Source organism: Culex pipiens, chromosome 3 (assembly GCF_016801865.2).
Source record: "Culex pipiens pallens isolate TS chromosome 3, TS_CPP_V2, whole genome shotgun sequence".
Taxonomy (NCBI): domain Eukaryota; kingdom Metazoa; phylum Arthropoda; class Insecta; order Diptera; family Culicidae; genus Culex; species Culex pipiens.
The window spans coordinates 120,660,585-120,684,742 of NC_068939.1; the positions used below are offsets into that span (position 1 = coordinate 120,660,585).

A 24,158-nucleotide genomic window follows, 5' to 3' on the forward strand; every position below is an offset into this window, starting at 1 on the left:
AATCTCCTCTTCAAATGTTCTAGCGTGTCAATACGATTCCCTCGAACAAGAAACACTGTTGGATGACTTGTTTTTACCATACCGTTGTATTTGAGCATCATTTTAGTTTTATTTGAGCCAATGTTACCCCCTCTAAGGGGTGAGATTGGGTAAATTTTCAAACTTTTGGCATTTAAGGTAGTGTTCATCAAAAGCCACCTAAGAACAAATCTACGTTGAAAGATTTTCGATATTATTTAAATTGTTTTTGTTTAAAGAAATTACGAGAGGTGTATCCTTTTTTGACCCATAGTGACCCACTGACGGTACTTGAAATGATGAGAAAATGTATGTTTGTTTTGTTTGGATAATCAGAATCATAAAATTATCCATCACTGCAAATGTTGTTTGACAACAAAGTTCATTCTGGCACATATATTCATCCTCTCTCAAAGTCTTCCAAATTTATCTCCCTCTCAAATTCTCTTACTACACTCTCTCTTTCGTCCTTTTGCGATGTTCTCCCGCTCTCTGCATTCCATTCCATTCCATGCTCGTCAATCCTTCCTTATCGCATATCCTTCCATTTATGCTGCTGTAGCCATGCTCCAAAAATCATCGCATAGTGAGAGAAAACAATTTCCTCTCCCAAGAGAACGCCCGCAAACCAGACTTGAATTTCTGCCCACATCGCGTTCATTCCTTCGTCGAGGGTCGTCGCGTGCGGATGCACCTTTGTCGGTTCGATTCCCGATACTCGCGGTGTGAAGTTACAGGACTTTTTGCTGCTGCTGCAAAGGGAGGCTTCACCGGTGTTTTTGTGTACAATCGTCCCCCTTCCGCCTAAGGGAGGTGCGTGGAGTTTGAGAGGGTGGTTTGTTATTGTTGGTGTGGGAGAGAGAGAGAGAGTGGAAAAGCCTGTTTTTGGTTGAAAACCGGCGTAAAAAATTTTCAAGATTTAGTGAATTTGTGACAAATTTGGATCCGATTTTGGAAGTTTTGAGGTAATTCAAAGTGAAAACTCGTAATTATAAGGTGGAGGAAAAAGTGCGTGGGTGGAGATCCTCAAACCCCGGAAAATTTCTTCGTCCTTCCTAAGAGATCCCGAAAAAGAAAGAGTTCTTTTAACATCTTGAAGAAAAAACAAAAAAAAAGGAAAAGTTTCGGGTGGAGATTTTTAATCTGCCTTCGGTGCGGTGTGTTAAGATTGCTAATTTAGTAAAGTGCTGGGAAAAGAAAACCTTAACCAAAAAGCGACCCTTAATGGATTAGCTGCTGTGGCCAGCCCGGAAGTTCAAAGGATTTCGAGCGGAAAATTTGTGCGATCCTGCGGAATTTCAACTGATTTTTTTGCTGCTTCCAGTTGATGAGTTGGCAACTTTATGCCTTTTCGGTGGAAAATTGTGGAAAAAATAGAAGGAAAAGGAAAGGAAAACTGCAACCGTTAAACGTGACCTTCAAAGTATTGATTTTTGCTGCAGTTGGCGTCATTTTCCGGTGGAAAAGAGTTTTCCCGGAAACGAACAGGAAATTTAAAAAAGTGCATCGCGTGATATAATTTGCGAGAAGGATTAAGTGAGTTGAAGGAGGGAAAATCAACTAAAAGAATAATTGAAAAATTATCAATCATAAAAATCGTGTTTCTCAGTGTGAAAACAGGTGTGAAAATCGCTTGGGAAATCCAGTTGTATTGTGGGAAAATTGCAACTTGTGAAAATAACAAACCAACAGAAGGAGGAAAAAAATCGTTTGCATATTTTGATTGACACGTGGCGTGAAGAAAAAAAAAGCGAGCTAAAAGAAAATTTTGTGGTGAAACAAACAAGTGTCGAAAAATAATTTGGTTGAAAACAAGTGTGAGTGCAACAGAAAAAAAAAGAAGAAGAAAAATAAACAGAAATTTTCTCTGTTAAGGTGTGAGTGACCAATCGTCGTTCTGTGGATTGCACTTTTGAAGTGCAAATATATTGCATTTTTGGACACGCCAGCGTGTCGTGAATCGTGGACCAGGTGGTTTATTTATAAAAGCGGTTTCATCGTGCGGGATTTTGCAGTGTGGTAAGTGTTGCGAATTGAACATTTGAGAGGGGAAAAAGGTGGTTGTAATTTTCGAAGGCTAGAATGTTTCGCGGTTGATTGCACTCATCTGCAAGCTATCTGTGGAGAGGGGAAAGCAGGGGGTGAGTTGTTGATGTTTACTGATGTTGATGGGAAAGGTGTTTTGTGTCTGGGAGGTTTAATTAAATACAAAGAAATGCATTTGATGTTTGTTTATTTGAACTTGATGGAATGAAAATATTTTGGATGTTTTCCGGGATATTTGAACGAACGTCCTTAATGAACAGTAAACGAGCAATTTTTAGATAAACAATCTTCTGATATTTTCAAAAAACTTTCTAAAATCATACTGAAACGATCATTGCATACACATAAAAAAAATCATGGTAATATTACATCTGGTAAGAGGTACATCTTTTATATCAGAAAAATGTGTAATTTTACCTCTGAAAATGTGTTATTTTACCACTATTCTGGTGTAATGTCGCATTTTCGCATTTTAAAATTACATCACGAAAGAAGTAATATTTAATCTTCTAAAATAACACCTTCCAAATTTACACTTTTTTTGCTGTGTAAATGTGATATAAATTACTTAAATACAACCTTAGCATATTATTGGATGGATTGTTATTCCGTAAACATTGGACGATTTGATGCCATTTTTACTGATTTTTCCATTGTTGTGAAGTTGAACAAATTCCGTTCGGAAAAATCAACTAGCCCAGACTAGCCCAAGACTTTTTTATTGCTGGTTTTGATTTTTCGATTAAAATTTGGTCCGAGAACCAACACTCAAAGCTTGAGAACTCTTTTTCTGAAATACTTGAACGACGTCTGTATCCTTTTGTGCCCTCCATCATTCGAAAACTGCTTATCAAACCCACATTTGTTATAACCTAATTGTTTTGTGTAGCCGTGAGGTTGGAGGCGAGATTTTTTGTTATGGATTCACAATTTTGGACGGTAAAGATTCTTAATCCACTTTTTAGAGGTAATTTCATCAGGGGTGACATTGGATCTGGGGGTGAGATTGGGTCATACAAATTTCAGCATTCTTGTAGGACCCATTCAAATTCTGACCAAAATGCCTCAAAAATTGTAATTTTTGAAAAAAAATGCTTTTTTAGGGTAAAATCCCATTTCAATTTCAAATGCAAAGTGCCTCTTGTCACGTCCAATCAAGCTCATTTGAGATTTGGGCCCGGTACGCCGATCGGAACAAACCCCTGAATGCCCGCCAAAAACTCATTTTTGTTGCACTCTAATGAGTACTCGATCTAAATGGGAAAGTGAGTTGAATCAGGATACAAAGTTGAAACGTCTGAAAACATTAAAAAATCTTGAAATGTAGGGGAAATATACCCATTTTAATCACTCTAAGCCGTTCGACCAATTCTCATCACTTTTGCCGTTTTCCGCTATTAAATCAGCATTTTCAGATGTATCAACAATGGAGAGTTGCTTGCTCACTTTTATTTGAGCTATTTATAACTTCGGAACAGTCAAAAACACTTTATGAAAGCTTTAATTCATGATCAAAGTGCTGATAGGCCGATAATAGAAATAGGCTGAGAAAGGGTATAGTTGTAACAAAATTCAAGAAGCATCTGAAAGGGCTTGACCTGGAACTTGTAGGGGAGATCTGAGACTGAGAACGGCTTGGGTTAGGCAAAAAAAAAAAAAATCAAACCATCCACATTAACGACCCCCGGGTCTTTTTGTGGTCTCTATTGCAAGTTTCTGCTCGAACCTTGGAGTCCGAAGGCTTGAATGGGGAGAGCACCCAAACCTCTTTCTACTCCAAGAAACCTTCCACCCCAGTGTTTGAGCTGACGACCTTTGGATTGCGAGTCCAACCGCCGACAAGCGATTCCACCGGTGTAGGCTTGGTTTGGTGTGTTGTTTGTACTTATGGCATGGAGACGACTCCTACACCTGGAATGACTTAACGGCCTAACAACCAAGGCCGGGACCGACATTTTACTTCCTCATCCGATGGAAGGTTGGAGCAGATGGGAATCGAACCCAGAATCATCCGCTTACAAAGCGGACAGCGTAACCATTCGGCCACGCACTGCCATGGGTTAGGCATGAACGTCTAATTTCCCGTCTCGGAAAAAAATCTCGGGATTTCCCGAAAAAAATATTTCCCGTTTCCCGGGAAATTTGTAAATTTCCCGGGAATTCACAAAATTTAAGCGGAAGTATACATTTTCTTAAATTTTTGGAACTATTTTTTTAAAAAAGCCCTGAAAAAATAATAAACGAACAAACTTAACATAATTTGTTTGGTTTTTATATAATTAATCAGATTATCAGAAATTATGATATCAGAATTATTTCTGATAATATTATTTTTTTAAGCAACTGGGAATAGATCTTGCTTAATGAGTATTAAATTATTACAATTAGGTATAAGGATGTAACAAAAATGACTTTTTGGCGGGCATTAAAGGGTTTGTTCCGGTGGGCATAATAAGCTCAAATCAAAAATATGAGCTTGATTGGGCGTAACAGGAGCTGGCGCTCCCCCCTACAATTTTAAATGGGAGTTAACCAGTAAAAAAAGATTTTTTTCAAAAATGTCGCTTTTTGAGGCATTTTGGCCACTGAAGCGTTTATTTTCAACATCATTGACGTGTAGGCCAGATCTTTGCGCATCTTTTGGTATATATAACATTAAAATTTGGAGTACCCTGAAGCTCGGTACAGACCTTCAAAGTTTGGTATTTTTTTCAAAAAATCGGTCCCGGCAAAAAAGATATGCGTCGCGCCTCGCGACGTCCTAGACGCCATTTGATTTTGCTGGGGCCGATTTTTCGAAAAAATGCCAAACTTTGAAGGCCTGTACCGAGCTCCAGGGTGCTCCAAATTTCAATGTTATATATACCAAAAGATGCGCAAGGATCTGGCCTACACGCCAATTATGTTGATGTTAAACGCTTCAGTAGCCAAAATGCCTCAAAAATATACATGTTTGAAAAAATCACTTTTTACGGATTCCCATTTAAAATTGAAGGGCGGAGAGCCAGCTCCTGTTACGTCAAGCTCATATTTTGGATTTGGGCTTAGTATGCCCACCGGAACAAACTCTTGAATGACCGCCAAAAAGTCATTTTTGTTATTATCTATTTAACAGATTGATGTTATTTCATCAAAACAATATTAACTCCTTACCTCCAAATTAAAATTGAGATTTTTTTTACGTTTTTGTTTACCATGATCAAATGAGATGAAAATCGAATTTGTGCAAAAAGAATTAATTCAATTGGTTGAATACCTAGTACTAAAGAAATCACAATTTGAAGTAAAATAATTATGGAGCACTGGTGCAACTAGAGGGTTCAATTTAAAAACTAACTTAATCCACCTATGTGGTTGATGCCTTCCTCACTTTTTACCAAAAATGGGTTAGATCCAGAAAAAAAAGAACACAATGTGGTGATAACCTGATACAGGGTTGTCAGTTTTTCAATGTTTTGGACTCATTGGAAAGGCCTTTCAATTACCTAACCAACGATGGGTCGGATGATGGATCCGGACATAGTTTACATATATTTAAGTGAGATCCGGCTTCAAAAAAGTACATAAATATCACTTAAGTGGTCATAACTCGAGACAGGGTTGCCAGATCTTCAATGTTTTGGACTCATTGGAAAGGCCTTTTAATTACCTAACCAACGATGGGTCGGATGATGGATCCGGACATCGTTTACATGCATATAATTGAGATCTGGGTATTTGTGAAAACACATTTCTATACATAACTTTTGAACTACTTAACGAAACTTCAAACAATTCAATAGCGATGTATGGGACCCTAAACCAAGTCGAATGCAACTGGTTCGATCAAAATCGGTTCAGCCAGTGCTGAGAAAACTCAGTGAGAATTTTGGTCACATACATACATACACACACACATACACACACATACACACACAGACATTTGTTCAGTTTTCGATTCTGAGTCGATATGTATACATGAAGGTGGGTCTAGGAGCTTTTAATAGAAAGTTCATTTTTAGAGCAGGATTATAGCCTTACCTCAGTGAGGAAGGCAAAAAACTTTTTGTGGAATGATGTTTATTTATCGTATAATTAAAATCATGTTGCATAATAATACAAAAAAATCATTGAAAAATTATTTTCTATTGGTTGTTCTCAAAAAATGCAAAAATATATTCAAAGCTTGCTTCAAACATTTAAACACATTGGGTTGTTTGGAGTAAAACCAACACTAAAAAGCTTTATCATTTGTTCAAGAGTTGAAATCAGCATTTCGTCAGCTGTGTGCTATCTTGTGACAACGACCATTTAGTACTTTTCGAGAAAATCGATTTTTTAAGTTTGATGATAATTATTTTCAAAACTATGAATGATAGAACCAAAATTTTTGAAGCAATCGGTTCGTATACTATCGTTTAACAAACGCTCCAAATTTCAACTAATTTGGTTACACCAGTTAAAAGATACAGTAAAATTGTACTACGTGTCACAACCCGAGCAGACGGAAATAACGTGGGAATAACATTTTTTGATATTTGAAAATACTAGGCCAATAACATTTTATGTTATTTATAACAAGTTTTGTTATTCGCCGTTATGATTTTTTTGTTATTGGATTGTTATTGTAATAACAGACTAATAACATTTTGAGTTATTCTTCGAACAAATCTTTGTTATTATTTTTTGTTATTTTAACAACTAATCCGATCATCTCAATAACAGTTGGAGTTATTTTTCCATAACAAAAAACGTTATTCCCAAGTTGTTTTGGCTTTTAACTAATATCAGACCAATAACAAATTTTGTTATGATAACATAAACTGTTATTAAACTCTTATGCAAAAATGGATTTTGCAAGAATATTCCATAACACTTTTTGTTATTTTAACAGTATTTGTTATTGAAATGGCATGAATTTTGTTATTACCGTCTGCCCGGGAAGTGTGCACAGAATTCCCATACAAACTAAAATAAGCTCAAATCAATGGTTTAATCACTTAATCAGTTTATTTTTTAAAACAAAAGATTGCAATGCCTTCAGAAAATGTTTATCAACATAAATTTGTGAAAAACAAGAAAAATTGTCCACATTTTCTAATAACATGTATGACGTGTCACAAGTGAGCACGATCATTTTGACGATAAATTGGTCTATGTCACAAGTGTGTATTGCGATGTCCGGGAAACGGAAGTCAGTTCCCAAAATCGGGTTAAAGCATCTTGTAGTGTTTGTTAAGTAAAGCAAAACCTCATTATTAATTCATTTTCGACCAAAATGGTCTATGTCACAAGATAGCACACAGCTGACGATTTGATAAATGGATCTAAATGCATTAATCTAAAATATTTTGTTACTCGGCTGTGGCCGGGGTCGAGGGGGGCAAAAAATATATAAATATTGAAATAACAAGCCATTGTTTCCAAATTTGCATGGAAAAGTGTTTCAAAATGAATTTTACACCAGTACAGTTATTCTGCAATCATTAGTTTTCAAAAAAAATGTAAGATTTGACCGATAACAAAAAATTCAGCGAAAAAAAAACTTTTTGCGATAATTCAATTCAATTCAGTTTTATTGCTGAATAATCAAGTCACAATAAGTTAGTTTTACGTACATTATAGAGTTTTTGAGTTCATTTCAGCTGTGTTTTGCATCATAATTCGTTTTTGAGCAATTGGAAATGTTAAATAAGGCATAATCAAAAGTAAGAAAAGTTCAAAACACTTACTAAATTGCTAAGGAAAGCTTACAATTAGATCACAGTTAAAAATTTTGCGACGGTAAACATCGAAAATTAAAAAAATGCAATCAATTTTTCTACACAAACTAATGGAAAAAAAGGGAAACAGCATTAGAAAATATTTTTTTACACAGCTTTTTACAATATTTCATACTTTTTTACCCACACGCAGACGAGGCACTGGTACACGCCCCTACAATCTCTTAGAATGCGTGAGAAAATCTTTCGAAAACTTCTCTCAGTAAGGGAAGTTTTTTGCTTAGGAAGATTCGCCGGTCATTTGAAAAACCTTCAGCTGAATTTATTATTATGATTACTTTTTATTTTTGAGTTGAAATTCATTTCGTTTGATTTAATATATATGTAAAAAACATCACTTTTATTCAATTAAAACTATGCATTGCATCACAGCAAGGGCAACAAACTGGCAGCCAGTCAAAATCCTCTCCAAATCTTCTCCACTATTCAGCAGACACACTAGTCAACGACCGTGAACGTGAACTTGTCTCGTTTGGTCCCTCTTCTGAAATTCCACTAGTCTTACCACGAAAAAAGTACTCTTAGCACTCTTTTCAGATTCGGGTGTCACAATCCAAAAGGGGCATGTAATGGAATATCGTTTATTATGAATTCTTGGACATTTTTTTGTTTTGAGAATCTTTCTAAGCCATTTCAAATTGTTACGCCCGAACTTCCAACATGATAGACGAGCACGATGAGATGCGGCTAAGGCCAAGCAGCAGTGCCAAGTTGTGAAAAATGGAATTTTCGTGCAAATTTCCACCCCAAATTGCAGCCTCCAAAGTGCATAACCGTATTGCATCAACTACTGTCCTTGGTCGGAGCAACGAAAAAAAAAAAGAGTTGAGAATAATTATTTTCGGGACCAAGCAATAAATTATCACGTCGTTTGGCCCTTTTGCCCTGCTGTTGAAGAAGGGGGGGCAAGTGAAGATGATGCACCTAGGCGTCAAGTGTCGCACTCCTCCTGTTTTGAGTAGAGTTTTCCGAGATTTTTCCGGATAAGCAAGTGTCACAATTTTGGTACACAGAAAAAGATGATGATTATTTGGGTGCCCTCGTTGGCAGTAGTTTCTTGAAATGGGTTCTCAATTGCTTAGCAGGGAACACGAGTTACGACTTAATTAATAATAATTATGGTTTCCAGATAAACTTTTCGAACATCAACGGGTACCCTTTGTTAAGTGGCTCAAAATTTGTAGCAGTTTTCCACGGAAAATGAGTAAAACATTTCAACAACATTAAAGTACACTTCACTCAACGCGAGTGCACCCTTCCAACTGTAATGACTACACATGTTTATGAACCCTTTCAACGCTTCACCCTGAAAAAGTCCGGAAAAAAGAAGTCACTCAACGAAGGGCAAAGTAGAGAAAAAAAATCGCTTAAAAACAAGAGGGGAAAAAATCAAGGGCACTTTGGAAAACAATAGACCATCTTGTGACGGGAGCAAAATGGCGCAAAATATGAAGGTGGAACGACAGCAAGTCACAAGTCCGCATCCCGTCGTCTGCCAAATGTTCAATTTAATAATTCAGTTCCTGGCGGCTATGATCTGGAGGTTAGAGATGAAGGGGATGCAACAATTCGTTGATGCCACCCAGCATTGAGAGGAGGCTGCTGGTTCACATGTGAGAGCAATCTGTCGAGTGGACCACACACTTGATGTGATTCGCTGCTCTTAAAAAGCCATCAACTGGACGTTTGAAGTGGGAAAACGAGAGCGGAAAAATTGAGGCAATCTAATGGGGAACTAGTGGAGGTTTGGTTTTTTTAGGAAGTTGTTCATATTTTCACATTTCACAGCATTCAGTTTCAGCTTCCTGAGTTGCTGCTAAAAATCGCAAATTAAAAAATATATCACCAAAATCCGTCAGCTTGCATTTGGCGCGGATGGGCGGGCAAATGTTTTGATGAACCTTCGCGCCCTAGCCCTGGCTGTTCCTGACACCCTCCCACAGCGACACGCAAATGATGAATGTGTGTGACCGAAGGGAAAAAAACGCAGGCATGATTTATGCTCACCAACATAAATCTGCCGAAAGACAGAGCAAACACCATCAGGCGTCACGCGTTATGTTGGGCCACTTTTTCCACCCTCAAATTTAAGCACGCTTGTGTGTTGTAAGAGGACGGTAGAACATAATTCAACATTTAATTCAGCCATCGATTCCAATTTGAACGCATCATAAAATATGCGTGCATGCGTGAGTGTGTGCTCGGCATAATTTGTTGTGAAGTGTTACAATTCACACCCTGAACTAGGTAGTTTATGATTAAACGAGCAGAGGTTAGAAAAAGTTGGACATAAACATGTTCGTTTGAAGAAAATCCAAACTTTTCTATGAAATTGTGTGCATCTTAGCATTTGCTAGATCAAATCTTTATGTTTTTTTTAAACGTTCAAAAACATACGGAATGTTAATTTTACCAATATTATAGCTTCAAGTATTTTCACAAAAACACTTTTAATTCAGCTTTTCACAAGTTTTCACAAGCATTTGATCAGCAGGAAAATCATCTTTGTACACTGGACTTTGAAGGTCCATGTCTAATTTCATCCAGTCAAATCAATAAAATTCGGTTTTTTTTGTGAAAAATCAAGATAGTTCTTTTGCAGTACATTATTTCTGAAACCAAAATAAAAAAAAAGCTAGCTTAAATTAACAAAAGAAATTGGATAGAGATAGAGAAAGCTCTGAAAGCGGGTTCTGAACAGTGGTTCGCAAAACGGACTTAGTTTTGAACTGTCAAAGTGGAACCAATTTACTTTTCGCCAAAAGTAGAAGGTATTGTGATCGATCATTAAAAATTGTATTTGTTTTTTTTTTTTTTTGCTAGAATGAAAAAATTGTGGCCTGGACCTGGACCTGGAGTTGAAGTTAAGGAATATTAAGAAAGTTGAAGACGAGATCGTCATTTTTTATAATCATTAATGGAAGTTGTTTATGGAGTCGATGCGTTTGTATCCACCCAGAAGCAGTCTTAACAGTTTGATTCCGTTTGAAAACCTACTGGTTTATTGCAAATCTTCTCTGTTTTTTGGATCAGCTTTGCTAGAATTTGCTAGAAGTGGGTCTCGTGGCGCAGGGGTAGCGGCTTCGGCTGCCGATCCCGATGATGCTATGAGACGCGGGTTCGATTCCCGCCTTATCCACTGAGCTTCTATCGGATGGTGAAGTAAAACGTCGGTCCCGGTTTCTCCTGTCTCGTCAGAGGCGCTGGAGCAGAAATCCCACGTTAGAGGAAGGCCATGCCCCGGGGGGCGTAGTGCCAATAGTTTCGTTTTTTGCTAGAATTTGCGATGTTTTTTTTGCTACAATAGGAAGAGTTGTAAGATTGCATTATCAGCCAGAGAACTTATCTGCGATATCGCAGAATGACACTCTCGCCGCAGTTCTTCGTCACCCGTTAAAAAGAAAAAGCGATCGAAACTTCAAACACACACAATTTTCCAGCCAAAAATGTCAAAAACTAGACAAAATAAACCACATACCACTGATTATAAAACAGCTCATTTACCAGTAAGAAAAAAGTCATGCTTGTGCTTCCATTTTTGCCTCGAATGACTGGACAATATTTCCCATAAAATAACATGTTCCAAAAAAATTGTCGATGCGTTTGTATCCACCCAGAAGCTGTCTTAACAGTTTGATTTCGTTTGAAAACCTACTGGTTTATTGAAAATCTTCTCTGTTTTTTGGATCAGCTTTGCTAGAATTTGCGATGTTTTTTTTTGCTACACCAGGAAGAGCTGCCAGAGAACTTATCTGCGATATCGCAGAATGACACTCTCGCCGCAGTTCTTCGTCACCCGTTAAAAAGAAAAAGCGATCGAAACTTCAAACACACACCATTTTCCAGCCAAAAATGTCAAAAACTAGACAAAATAAACCACATACCACTGATCATAAGACAGCTCATTTACCAGTAAGAAAAAGTCATGCTTGTGCTTCCATTTTTGCCTCGAATGACTGGACAATATTTCCCATAAAATAACATGTTCCAAAAAAATTGAGTTGAGTAACGGAAAATTGCAGGGTTTTTAAAACTTTTATAGTGTTTTTGCCTTCCTGAGCAGAGCTGAAAATGTCAGAGGTCCTGACCCGAAAATCGGCGACGCATACACGATTTTTTCAGACCCATTCACTGAACCGCAAAACCGTGACATAAACAAACCCGACTCAGTCGTGAGTGCCCTAGCTCACTGAGCAGCTGCAATGCGAGGCAGTAGTCGACCAACGCTCATTCGACGTTGCACGCACACACATAGAGAAACAAGTTTTTACACAAAAAGTTGGTATTTATGCGTGGAAATGTAATTTTGAATATAAGTTATGGTTATTTAAGTGTTTTGCACGGTCTAGAACCATTAAATTGTTTAAAAATAGTCAAAATAGTGTTTAGAGAGGATTTGACGAGTCAGTCATACGACACGAATTGAGTGAGTGTAGCTCATTTTTTCACGTCTCTCATTCTCCAGCAGCCGACCGGCACGAGTCAGGCGGCAGTGGTTGAACGGACACAGTAGGCTTACAGTCACATGCTAGCAGTTAACTGACATTTTGGTTTGCTTCATGTGTACGCTGGGTTGGAAACATTTTGCAGGCCTGTTCCTAAGGCAAGGCTATAAAATCACTCGCAAAATGAACTTCTTAAATACGACTCCTAGATATACCTTCACGTATACCTATCGACTCAGAATCAAATTCTGAACAAATGTCTGTGGGGATGTGTGTAGACATATTTTTTTTCCACACGATTATCTTAGAACTGGCTGAACCGATTTTGGCCGGATCCGCCTTATTCTGTTCCGTTTGGGGTCCCCTAAGACCCTATTAAATTTTATTCTGTTTAGTGAAGTACATTTAAAGTTATTCCATGAAAAAGTTTTTTTGTAGCTACAAAAAGGGTGATTTTTGCATAACCTCAAAGACCGGGTCTTTTTGCTTACGGGCGAAAGTCGCGCAGCATGCGTATCGTCCTGTTGCCACATTGCTTAAGCAGTGTCTGCGTCTCTTCTGGAAAAAGTCTGTATTAATTATTATGCTGAATACATCATTTTGTCTCGGCAAAGATTTACACGAACTTTTTACTGAAATATACAACTCATAAGACATTGTTTACTAAGACTAGAGGGATAGCATGCAATTCCATCGTGCATCTAATGTTGGCATATCAGCACTTTTAAATTCAATTACAGCCCCCCCCCCCCTTTTCTCTTTTATTTTGGAGAGTTGGTAAAAAAAGAATTGAAAATTGCTGTTCTGGTAAAAACTATAATTATAAAAAAAATATGAAAAAGTGCTCATGGTCGCATCACCTACCACAGTGAATCCTGACCTCATACCCATCTTACTAACCCCTCAAAACTCTTGTGATACTTTGTCGGAGACGCAGCCGATTTAGCGATCCCATCACTCAAGTATCGGACTAACATTCCCATCCACTTCCCCGTGTCTTATCACTGGTCGTGGCCGGCGTCGGTATTGATCAGCACGATAGGGACCTTTGAAAATTGCGAAGGGGTGATGATTGGTTCCTACTTTTCATCTGTGGTCCACCGAGCAATGTTTGGGGGTCCTGGTCAATAACGAAGTAGCAGCCACGGGTAGACACCAATGCTATGCTATGATTTTAGCGTGACATACTTTATGGATGACGCCTAATAGACGATTTAATATAAAATTTTGCCATGCGTTTTTCTCGAATCATCGAGTTGATTTACGAGTGTCACGTTATCTTTAGATGGAATGTACCAAATTAGCTAAAATTTGGGGTGAAGACTCTAAAGACAAATGCCGTGTGAAAGATGAAACCTGTTTTTTTTAATTTTGCTTCTTAAAAATACTAATATTTAAAAATCAGACGATTTTTGATATGAAAAAGGTAAAAATATCTTTTTTAAATAATGTTTTGAACATCGAAAAACCGGGACTGGTATAACAAGTTTTCACCAACACTTTAAAACGATTTGGTCAAATCAGTATTGAGCTATCGTGGCATCCGTTTTTGAAACTGCTTCATATAGCTATCTCAACAATGATAAAACCAAATAACTTCAAATTTATTTTTTTAATAGATGAAAATGTATAATTAAATGCTCTAAAAAAAGAATTTAAAAAAGTGCTCCAACCAACCCCAGATATTTTGGCCGATACATGTATGTAACCCCTTAAGAGAACAAGTAGCCAGAATTATTAGTTGACTATCTAGATTTGTTCAATTATATCAGAAAAAAGTATTCAGAGTAAGAAGATGATTTGATATTATCAGAAGCAATACGAAATAATAGACCTCTCCAGATTCAAATCAACCCCGAAATTGAACTTCCTCCCGAATTTCCCTCCGCTTTTCGCTCAAAATTAATTCAATACCAGCCACTCCCTACCAACTGTTGACGACCAGCTCCGTGGAGCCAGCCTGGAAACGAAAACTCAACACCCGGAAATCAAATCAACTTTCGTCTGCCGTAATTGATACGCGATTTTCCACCCAAATAGAAGCAGTACTGAGCAGCAGCGGCGGCGTCAGCAGAGTTTCCACCAAACAACAGACAGCACAGAAGCAGTCGTTGGAAAACTCGCAGAAAATTCCTCCCACTTTTGCAAGCCAGGAATTGTCTCCAAGTTTTTCAAACTGAAAATAGCTCTGTTGCAAAGACAGCTGGCAGTGCGACTTCCGCTTCAATTACTTTCCGGGGAAAGTCTTCCATTTTCCCTTGGCGGCATGGCTTCCGTTGCAAGAAATTGGCTTCGAGAGTGCACGCTTCAAACCGTACTCATCCCTCAGAGCTGCAAAATTGTAATTTAATTGCCGGGAAGGACCATTTTTGCGTGTGCCGATTCGGCTGGTGAACTAATTTTGGGCTTTGGAAGAAGTTTGTATGTGTGCTGGGTTGAGTCATCCAGAGGAGAGGTAACCCCTCTAACTTGGTTTCTTATGCGCAAAAATAGGGATTTCCCTAGGGCGGAATTGCTTCCGTAGGAAGGTACTGTACCTATGAGTTAGGGTTAGAGATGCGTGTTTGGTTCTTGGCACTATTTTTCAATAAGTTGGCAAATTAGGTTCACTAAATTAAAAAAAAAATATTCGATTTTAAGTTTATCTCTAATTTTGTATAGCACAATGATTTATTTTAAATACAAACAGGAAAACCAAGCTACAACAAATTCGCATTTCTTTAAATCTTTGTTCGCATATTTCAGTTCCTTTCAAGTTTCGCCCATCAGCGATAACGGCTCTGAGCCCAGCCGGCACACACGGGGCTTTGATTTACTGAAACCAACAACTCCACCCACCCTCAATCCCTCGCCAATATCGTATCGTTGCGAAAACGAAAAGAAAAACAAAAACATAACCCAAACACGCGATTTCCATGGGCCGCGTGTCGACCAAACCTTCACCCACCCTCCGTTTCTTGGTCCTTAAGGACTACACGAGAACTCGGTGGACATGAAATATCACTTTGTGACTCCGGGCGAAAGGAACACGCACACACTGGTAGAGAAACTAGGAGCGCGGGAAGATCAGACAAAATTTAAATTTTTGTTGTAAGAAGTACGAAGGAATGGGGTTTCAGCTGGTCGGCGATTTAAAACGAGGGTTTCTTGGAAGAAAATGAATTTGAAACATAAAAAAACAAGTAATAACTAAAAGAAACAGTTTTATTTAAATAGTAGTTTATGCAACAAGTTGCAAAAGAGGATTTTTTCAGCACGAGTCGTACATTTATCCAACGAGGTTCACCGAGTTGGATAAATACGAAGAGTGCTGAAAAAATCAAGTTTTGCAACGAGTTCCATACAACATTTTTTGCAATTCCAAAAAACACACACTGAGTGAAATTTTATGTCAAATTTTCATTTTTTTGTCAATAAATCGTTTAAATCAAAAAAATGTTGAAAAGTGTTACTTTTCGAAACAAGTGCTGAAAAGTTCAACATTTCAGCACCCATTTGAGTGCTGAAAAGTAGAACTTTTCAGCATCTATTTTGCAAAAAACTGGTCGAAACCAAAGACAGTACTATGACCCGTTAAATTCTGCTTTGATCAAAAATTACACGCAAAAAGATGAGATCTCCTAACCGTTAATGCAATTGAGAACCAGAAATAAATCTGTAGAGTTTTTATTAAAGCAAAATTTAAAGATTTATATTAAAGGTTGAACTATTTACTCCTTATTCTTGATGTTATGAACATTTGTAGTGCTTGCGCTACACAGAAAAAAATCAATTCTCGTAATCATGAATTAAGTTCACGAATAAGAGAACCACGAATGAATTTATTCATGAGTATGGTGCATTTGCACTATAAACGTGAATATATTCCTTCGTGGTTCTCGCATTCGTGAATTTAATTCACGATTTCGAGAATCGATTTTTTTCCGTGCAACTACTGTTTTTCGTAAACACCTTGTTGATTTAAGTTTTTGAGTGTATATAGGTAAAATATTGTGCTTTTAGAAATCTATATGCTAAGATTTTCCCATCTGCTGCAACCTTCCATCGGATGAGGAAGTAAAATGTCGGTCCCGGCCTTGGTTGTTAGGCCGTTAAGTCATTCCAGGTGTAGGAGTCGTCTCCATGCCATAAGTACAAACAACACACCAAACCAAGCCTACTCCGATGGAATCGCTGGCGGCGGTTGGACTCACAATCCAAAGGTCGTCAGTTCAAACACTGGGGTGGAAGGTTCCTTGGAGTAAAAGGGGTTTGGGTGCTCTCCCCATTCAAGCCTTCGGACTCCTAGGTTCGAGCAGAAACTTGCAATAGAGACCACAAAAGACCCGGGGGTCGTTAATGTGGATGGTTTGATTTTTTTTTATGCTAAGATTTTAATTAATTTTAGATTAAAAATATTCACACTATATTGAAAATTTTTCAGTGAATTCAATTTATTTCTTTTGACTTTTACTATTTTCGGTAATTTGTTTTTACAATTTAATTTAATATGTTTTAGGCAGCCGTACCCTAAGATGGTTTGCAAACCTTTCTTAAGATTTAGTCACTAAAGTGATAAAAAAAGCTCTAAAAAAGAGGGTGACCGTATGCAAAATTATAAACTTTTCAAAACTGTCAGGATCTCTGTAAGATTTTTTTTTTTTAATAATTCGATGCCTCTGCGCTTTCTTGTACTAAGAGGTATCGAAATATCAGCGCGAAATTTTTACAAGTTAAGGGTAAATCAGTTTCATTTCATTATCTATCAATAGTTGTAATCAGTTTACAAAAGTTTTTTTTTTCCTGTTTACAAAATGTTTTGTTACGTTCATTTAATTTCGAGTACATTAATGGCTTAGGTTTTTTTTTCTTAAGGATTGAAAATGGGTTAACGGTAGCAGGAAAAAAAACTAACAAACTTAAGTTAAGATATTGTAAAACATTCTTGAAAAAAAAAAATCAAATTCCGCTGGAGCTTCTAACTATATGCATTTACATTAGAGCAATTCTCTACGAAATCGGTCTTTTTTCTTCAATTTTAATTTTTGTATTTTTTAATCCGACTGAAACTTTTTTGGTGCCTTCGGTATGCCCAAAGAAGCCATTTTGCATCATTAGTTTGTCCATATAATTTTCCATACAAATTTGGCAGCTGAGCAGTTCTCTAGGATTTCGGTCATTCGATTTTTTTTGTATTTTTTAATCCGACTGAAACTTTTTTGGTGCCTTCGGTATGCCCAAAGAAGCCATTTTGCATCATTAGTTTGTCCATATAATTTTCCATACAAATTCGGCAGCTGTCCATACAAAAATGATGTATGAAAATTCAAAAATCTGTATCTTTTGAAGGAATTTTTTGATCGATTTGGTGTCTTCGGCAAAGTTGTAGGTATGGATACGGACTACACTGGAAAAAAATAATACACGGTAAAAAAAATTTGGTGATTTTTTTATTTAACTTTTTATCACTAAAACTTGATTTACAAAAAAACACTATTTTTAATTTTTTTTATTTTTTGATATGTTTTAGAAGGCATAAAATGCCAACTTTTCAGAAATTTCCAGGTTGTGCAAAAAATCACTGACCGAGTTATGAATTTTTTAATCAATACTGATTTTTTCAAAAAATCGAAATTTTGGTCGTAAAAATTTTTCAACTTCATTTTTCGATGTAAAATCAAATTTGCAATCAAAAAGTACTTTACTGAAATTTTGATAAAGTGCACCGTTTTCAAGTTATAGCCATATTTAAGTGACTTTTTTGAAAATAGTCGCAGTTTTTCATTTTTTTAAATTAGTGCACATGTTTGCCCAGTTTTGAAAAAAATATTTTTGAAAAGCTGAGAAAATTCTCTATATTTTGCTTATTTGGACTTTGTTGATACGACCTTTAGTTGCTGAGATATTGCAATGCAAAGGTTTAAAAACAGGAAAATTGATGTTTTCTAAGTTTCACCCAAACAACCCACCATTTTCTATCGTCAATATCTCAGCAACTAATGGTCCGATTTTCAATGTTAATATATGAAACATTTGTGAATTTTTCCGATCTCTTCGAAAAAAATATTTTTGGAATTTTCAAATCAAGACTAACATTTCACAAAGGCCAAACATTCAATATTACGCCCTTTTAAAATGTTTGTCTTGATTTGAAAATTCCAAAAATATTTTTTTCGAAAAGATCGGAAAATTTCACAATTGTTTCATATATTAACATTGAAAATCGGACCATTAGTTGCTGAGATATTGACGATAGAAAATGGTGGGTTGTTTGGGTGAAACTTAGAAAACATCAATTTTCCTGTTTTTAAACCTTTGCATTGCAATATCTCAGCAACTAAAGGTCGTATCAACATAGTCCGAATAAGCAAAATATAGAGAATTTTCTCAGCTTTTCAAAAATATTTTTTTCAAAACTGGGCAAACATGTGCACTAATTTAAAAAAATGAAAAACTGCGACTATTTTCAAAAAAGTCACTTAAATATGGCTATAACTTGAAAACGGTGCACTTTATCAAAATTTTAGTAAAGTACTTTTTGATTGCAAATTTGATTTTACATCGAAAAATGAAGTTGAAAAATTTTTACGACCAAAATTTCGATTTTTTGAAAAAATCAGTATTGATTAAAAAATTCATAACTCGGTCAGTGATTTTTTGCACAACCTGGAAATTTCTGAAAAGTTGGCATTTTATGTCTTCTAAAACATATCAAAAAATAAAAAAAATTAAAAATAGTGTTTTTTTGTAAATCAAGTTTTAGTGATAAAAAGTTAAATAAAAAAATCACCAAATTTTTTTTTACCGTGTATTATTTTTTCCAGTGTAGTCCGTATCCATACCTACAACTTTGCCGAAGACACCAAATCGATCAAAAAATTCCTTCAAAAGATACAGATTTTTGAATTTTCATACATCATTTTTGTATGGACAGCTGCCGAATTTGTATGGAAAATTATATGGACAAACTAATGATGCAAAATGGCTTCTTTGGGCATACCGAAGGCACCAAAAAAGTTTCAGCCGGATTAAAAAATACAAAAATTAAAATTGAAGAAAAAAGACCGATTTCGTAGAGAATTGCTCAGCTGTCCATACAAAAATGATGTATGAAAATTCAAAAATCTGTATTTTTTGAAGGAATTTTTTGATCGATTTGGTGTCTTCGGCAAAGTTGTAGGTATGGATACGGACTACACTGGAAAAAATGATACACGGTAAAAAAAAATTGGTGATTTTTTTATTTAACTTTTTATTACTAAAACTTGATCTGCAAAAAAACACTATTTTTAATTTTTTTTTTTTGATATGTTTTTGAGGATATAAAATGCCAACTTTTCTAAAAATTCCAGGTTGTGCAAAAAATCATTGACCGAGTTATAAATTTTTTAATCAATACTGATTTTTTCAAAAAATCGAAAGTTTGGTCGCAAAAATTTTTCAACTTCATTTTTCGATGTCAAATCAAATTTGCAATCAAAAAGTACTTTACTGAAATTTTGATAAAGTGCACTGTTTTCAAGTTAAATCAATATTTAGGTGACTTTTTTGAAAATAGTCGAAGTTTTTTATTTTTTAAAATTAGTGCACATGTTTGCACACTTTTGAAAAAAAATATTTTTGAAAAGCTGAGAAAATTCTCTATATTTTGCTTCTTCGGACTTTGTTGATACGACCTTTAGTTGCTGAGATATTTCAATGCAAAGGTTTAAAAACAGGAAAATTGATGTTTTTAAAGTCTCACCCAAACAGCCCACCATTTTTCAATGTCGATATCTCAGCAACTAATGGTCCGATTTTCAATGTTAAAATATGAAACATTTGTGAAATTTTCTGATCTTTCCGAAAACAATATTTTCAAAATTTTCAAATCAAGACAAACATTTCAAAAAGTTCAAACATTCAATATTACGCCCTTTTAAAATGTTAGTCTGAAATGAAGTTAAAAAATTTTTGCGACCAAAATTTCTATTTTTTGAAAAAATCAGTATTGATTAAAAAATTTATAACTCGGTCAATGATTTTTTGCACAACCTGGAATTTTCAGAAAAGTTGGCATTTTATATCCTCAAAAACATATAAAAAAAAAATTAAAAATAGTGTTTTTTTGCAAATCAAGTTTTAGTAATAAAAAGTTAAATAAAAAAGGTGCAGGTGGTTATGTTACACATGACCAGTATGACAAAGAACTTTGCAAGATGATTGTTGAAATTTTCGATTAGAATGTCCGGTCCAAATTCCCCTCTTATAATAACCGTCCTATCGAACTTAGGGGACGGAAATTGCAAGTGGAGCTGAAATAGAAATCGAAGTGAAATCAATTTACTTTTCTTCACCACTCGAAAGTTACCAAGATGCGGGAATGTTTTTACAAGGCTGTTGCAAGCAATCGGCGGCAGTAAAGGAAATTTGAACAGCAGACATTAAAAATTACCCTTTAAAGGGCTCTTAATGATTACAAGATAGTTATTCTAAATTTCCAGACACAGATTTTCACAGTGGCACAAAAAAATGTGCATCGCAGTAGTCTATTTATTACTTCCTGCCTAATAAGCAATATATTTTAACTGCTTAATTTCAGATAGTGGCCAAATGCTACTTTTTATGTCCAGTATCAAAAATCATAAAGTTTGATACCCATATTGCCCCAACTCTTACGGTCCAGCAAATGTCCCCCCATCGTAACATCCGCGGGGCCTCCGGCCACTCCGGATTGTTGCCACTACTGCTGAAATGTCAAATTTCATGTCCAGTATCAAAAACCATAAAGTTTAATACCCATATTGCCCCAACTCTTACGGTCCAGCAAATGTCCCCTTATCGGAACATCCCCGGGGCCTCCGGCCACTCCAGGTGGTGGCCACTACTGCCAAAATGTCAAAATTCATGTCCAGTATCAAAATCCCTAAAGTTTGATACCCATATTGCCCCAACTCTTACGGTCCAGCAAATGTCCCCTTATCGGAACATCCCCGGGGCCTCCGGCCACTCCAGGTGGTGGCCACTATTGCCAAAATGTCAAATTTCATGTCCAGTATCAAAATCCCTAAAGTTTGATACCCATATTGCCCCAACTCTTACGGTCCAGCAAATGTCCCCTTATCGGAACATCCCCGGGGCCTCCGGCCACTCCAGGTGGTGGCCACTACTGCCAAAATGTCAAAATTCATGTCCAGTATCAAAATCCCTAAAGTTTGATACCCATATTGCCCCAACTCTTACGGTCCAGCAAATGTCCCCCCATCGGAACATCCGCGGGGCCTCCGGCCACTCCGGATTGTGGCCGCTACTGCCGAAATGTCAAATTTCATGTTCAGTATCAAATACCATAAAGTTTGATACCCATATTGCCCCAACTCTTACGGTCCAGCAAATGTCCCCCCATCGAAACATCCGCGGGGCCTCCGGCCACTCCGGATTGTGGCCACTACTGCCGAAATGTCAAATTTCATATCCAGTATCAAAAACTATAAAGTTTGATACCCATATTCCCCCAACTCTTACGGTTCGGCAAATGTCCCCCCATCGGAACATCCGCGGGGCCTCCGGCCACTCCGGATTGTTGCCACTACTGCTGAAATGTCAAATTTCATGTCCAGTATCAAAAACCATAAAGTTTGATACCCATATTGCCCCAACTCTTACGGTTCGGCAAATGTCCCCCCATCGGAACATCCGTGGGGTCTCCGGCCACTCCGGATTGTGGCCGCTACTGCCGAAATGTCAAATTTCATGTTCAGTATCAAATACCATAAAGTTTGATACCCATATTGCCCCAACTCTTACGGTCCAGCAAATGTCCCCCCATCGAAACATCCGCGGGGCCTCCGGCCACTCCGGATTGTGGCCACTACTGCCGAAATGTCAAATTTCATGTCCAGTATCAAAAACCATAAAGTTTGATACCCATATTGCCCCAACTCTTACGGTCCAGCAAATGTCCCCCCATCGAAACATCCGCGGGGCCTCCGGCCACTCCGGATTGTGGCCACTATTGCCGAAATGTCAAATTTCATGTCCAGTATCAAAAACCATAAAGTTTGATACCCATATTCCCCCAACTCTTACGGTCCAGCAAATGTCCCCTTATCGGAACATCCGCGGGGCCTCCGGCCACTCCGGATTGTAACCACTACTGCCGAAATGTCAAATTTCATGTCCAGTATCAAAATCCCTAAAGTTTGATACCCATATTGCCCCAACTCTTACGGTCCAGCAAATGTCCCCCCATCGAAACATCCGCGGGGCCTCCGGCCACTCCGGATTGTGGCCACTATTGCCGAAATGTCAAATTTCATGTCCAGTATCAAAAACCATAAAGTTTGATACCCATATTCCCCCAACTCTTACGGTTCGGCAAATGTCCCCCCATCGGAACATCCGTGGGGCCTCCGGCCACTCCGGATTGTGGCCACTACTGCCGAAATGTCAAATTTCATGTCCAGTATCAAAATCCCTAAAGTTTGATACCCATATTGCCCCAACTCTTACGGTCCAGCAAATGTCCCCTTATCGGAACATCCGCGGGGCCTCCGGCCACTCCGGATTGTGACCACTACTGCCGAAATGTCAAATTTCATGTCCAGTATCAAAATCCCTAAAGTTTGATACCCATATTGCCCCAACTCTTACGGTCTGGCAAATGTCCCCCCATCGGAACATCCGCGGGGCCTCCGGCCACTCCGGATTGTGGCCACTACTGCCAAAATGTCAAATTTCATGTCCGGTATCAAAAACCATAAAGTTTGATACCCATATTGCCACAACTCTTACGGTCCGGAAAATGTCCCCCCATCGGAACATCCGCGGGGCCTCCGGCCACTCCAGGTGGTGGCCAGTTCCAATGATCGACTCCCGCGACTGGCATGTCTTAGCTGGTCCTTGCCTCCAAGCCATCTGCTCCCGGACCTCCAGGCAGTCTGCTACCGGGCCACCAGGCCATCTGCTTCTGATGTGTCCTCGTCGACGTCCAGCAATAGATAAATTTTCGGGACCGACCGAGCCGAGTTTTGTTGGCTCGTCGACGATCCGAAAATTATGAGGTGGAGTGGGGGAGATTTTAGATACATCAATCTCACGTCTCTCGATTGACTGATTGGGAAACGTTCGTTCATCCAACAAGCGTGCACCAAAAAGAGGGGAAATTTGCCGAGAGGGGAATTCGTCACGTAACGTTTTCGCTTCGCGAAAATTTTGGATTGACACCACGTATAGAAACCTTAGGACAAAGTTCTTTGTCAAAAATCACCAATTTTTTTTTACCGTGTATCATTTTTTTCCAGTGTAGTCCGTATCCATACCTACAACTTTGCCGAAGACACCAAATCGATCAAAAAATTCCTTCAAAAAATACAGATTTTTGAATTTTCATACATCATTTTTGTATGGACAGCTGCCAAATTTGTATGGAAAATTATATAGACAAACTAATGATGCAAAATGGCTTCTTTGGGCATACCGAAGGCACCAAAAAAGTTTCAGTCGGATTATAAAATACAAAAAAAAATCGAATGACCGAAATCCTAGAGAGCTGCTCATGAAATAAGAATGAGCACATTTTCTTTAGATAGTTTAATACAAAATCCCATTTTATCCAATTAAAAAACCTGATTTTTGAACAAATCGTTTCAAAATGTTTGTGAAGACTTGTTAAGCAGGTCTTGTTTGCATTATAAAGACAGATCTTCAAAATATTAGTTTTTTAAGTAAAAATATTTGAAATTTGTCGTATAGAAATCGTCAGAATTTGAATTTTGTGCATTGAAAAATGCAGGAAACAAAGATCATTAAATTTGCCTCTCAAAACAAAAAAATAGTACTTACTATTAAAAACATTGAAAATGGTATCAATAGTTATCGTGATATCGTAAGCTAAAAATTAAAGATGAGTAACTTTTTTTTTATTTTT

At 37.3% G+C, this 24,158-nt stretch overlaps 1 protein-coding gene across 2 annotated transcripts in view; it reads left to right on the forward strand.

The window, feature by feature from the left end:
- The first annotated feature begins 781 nt into the window (after window positions 1-781).
- Window positions 782-24,158, forward strand: part of LOC120413043 (protein tincar) — a 385,369-nt gene continuing 361,992 nt past the window's right edge. For both annotated transcript variants that reach the window (XM_052709629.1, XM_052709628.1), the window contains exon 1: window positions 782-2,037. The gene's annotated coding sequence lies outside the window, so the exon portion shown is untranslated. The remainder of the gene's footprint in view (window positions 2,038-24,158) is intronic.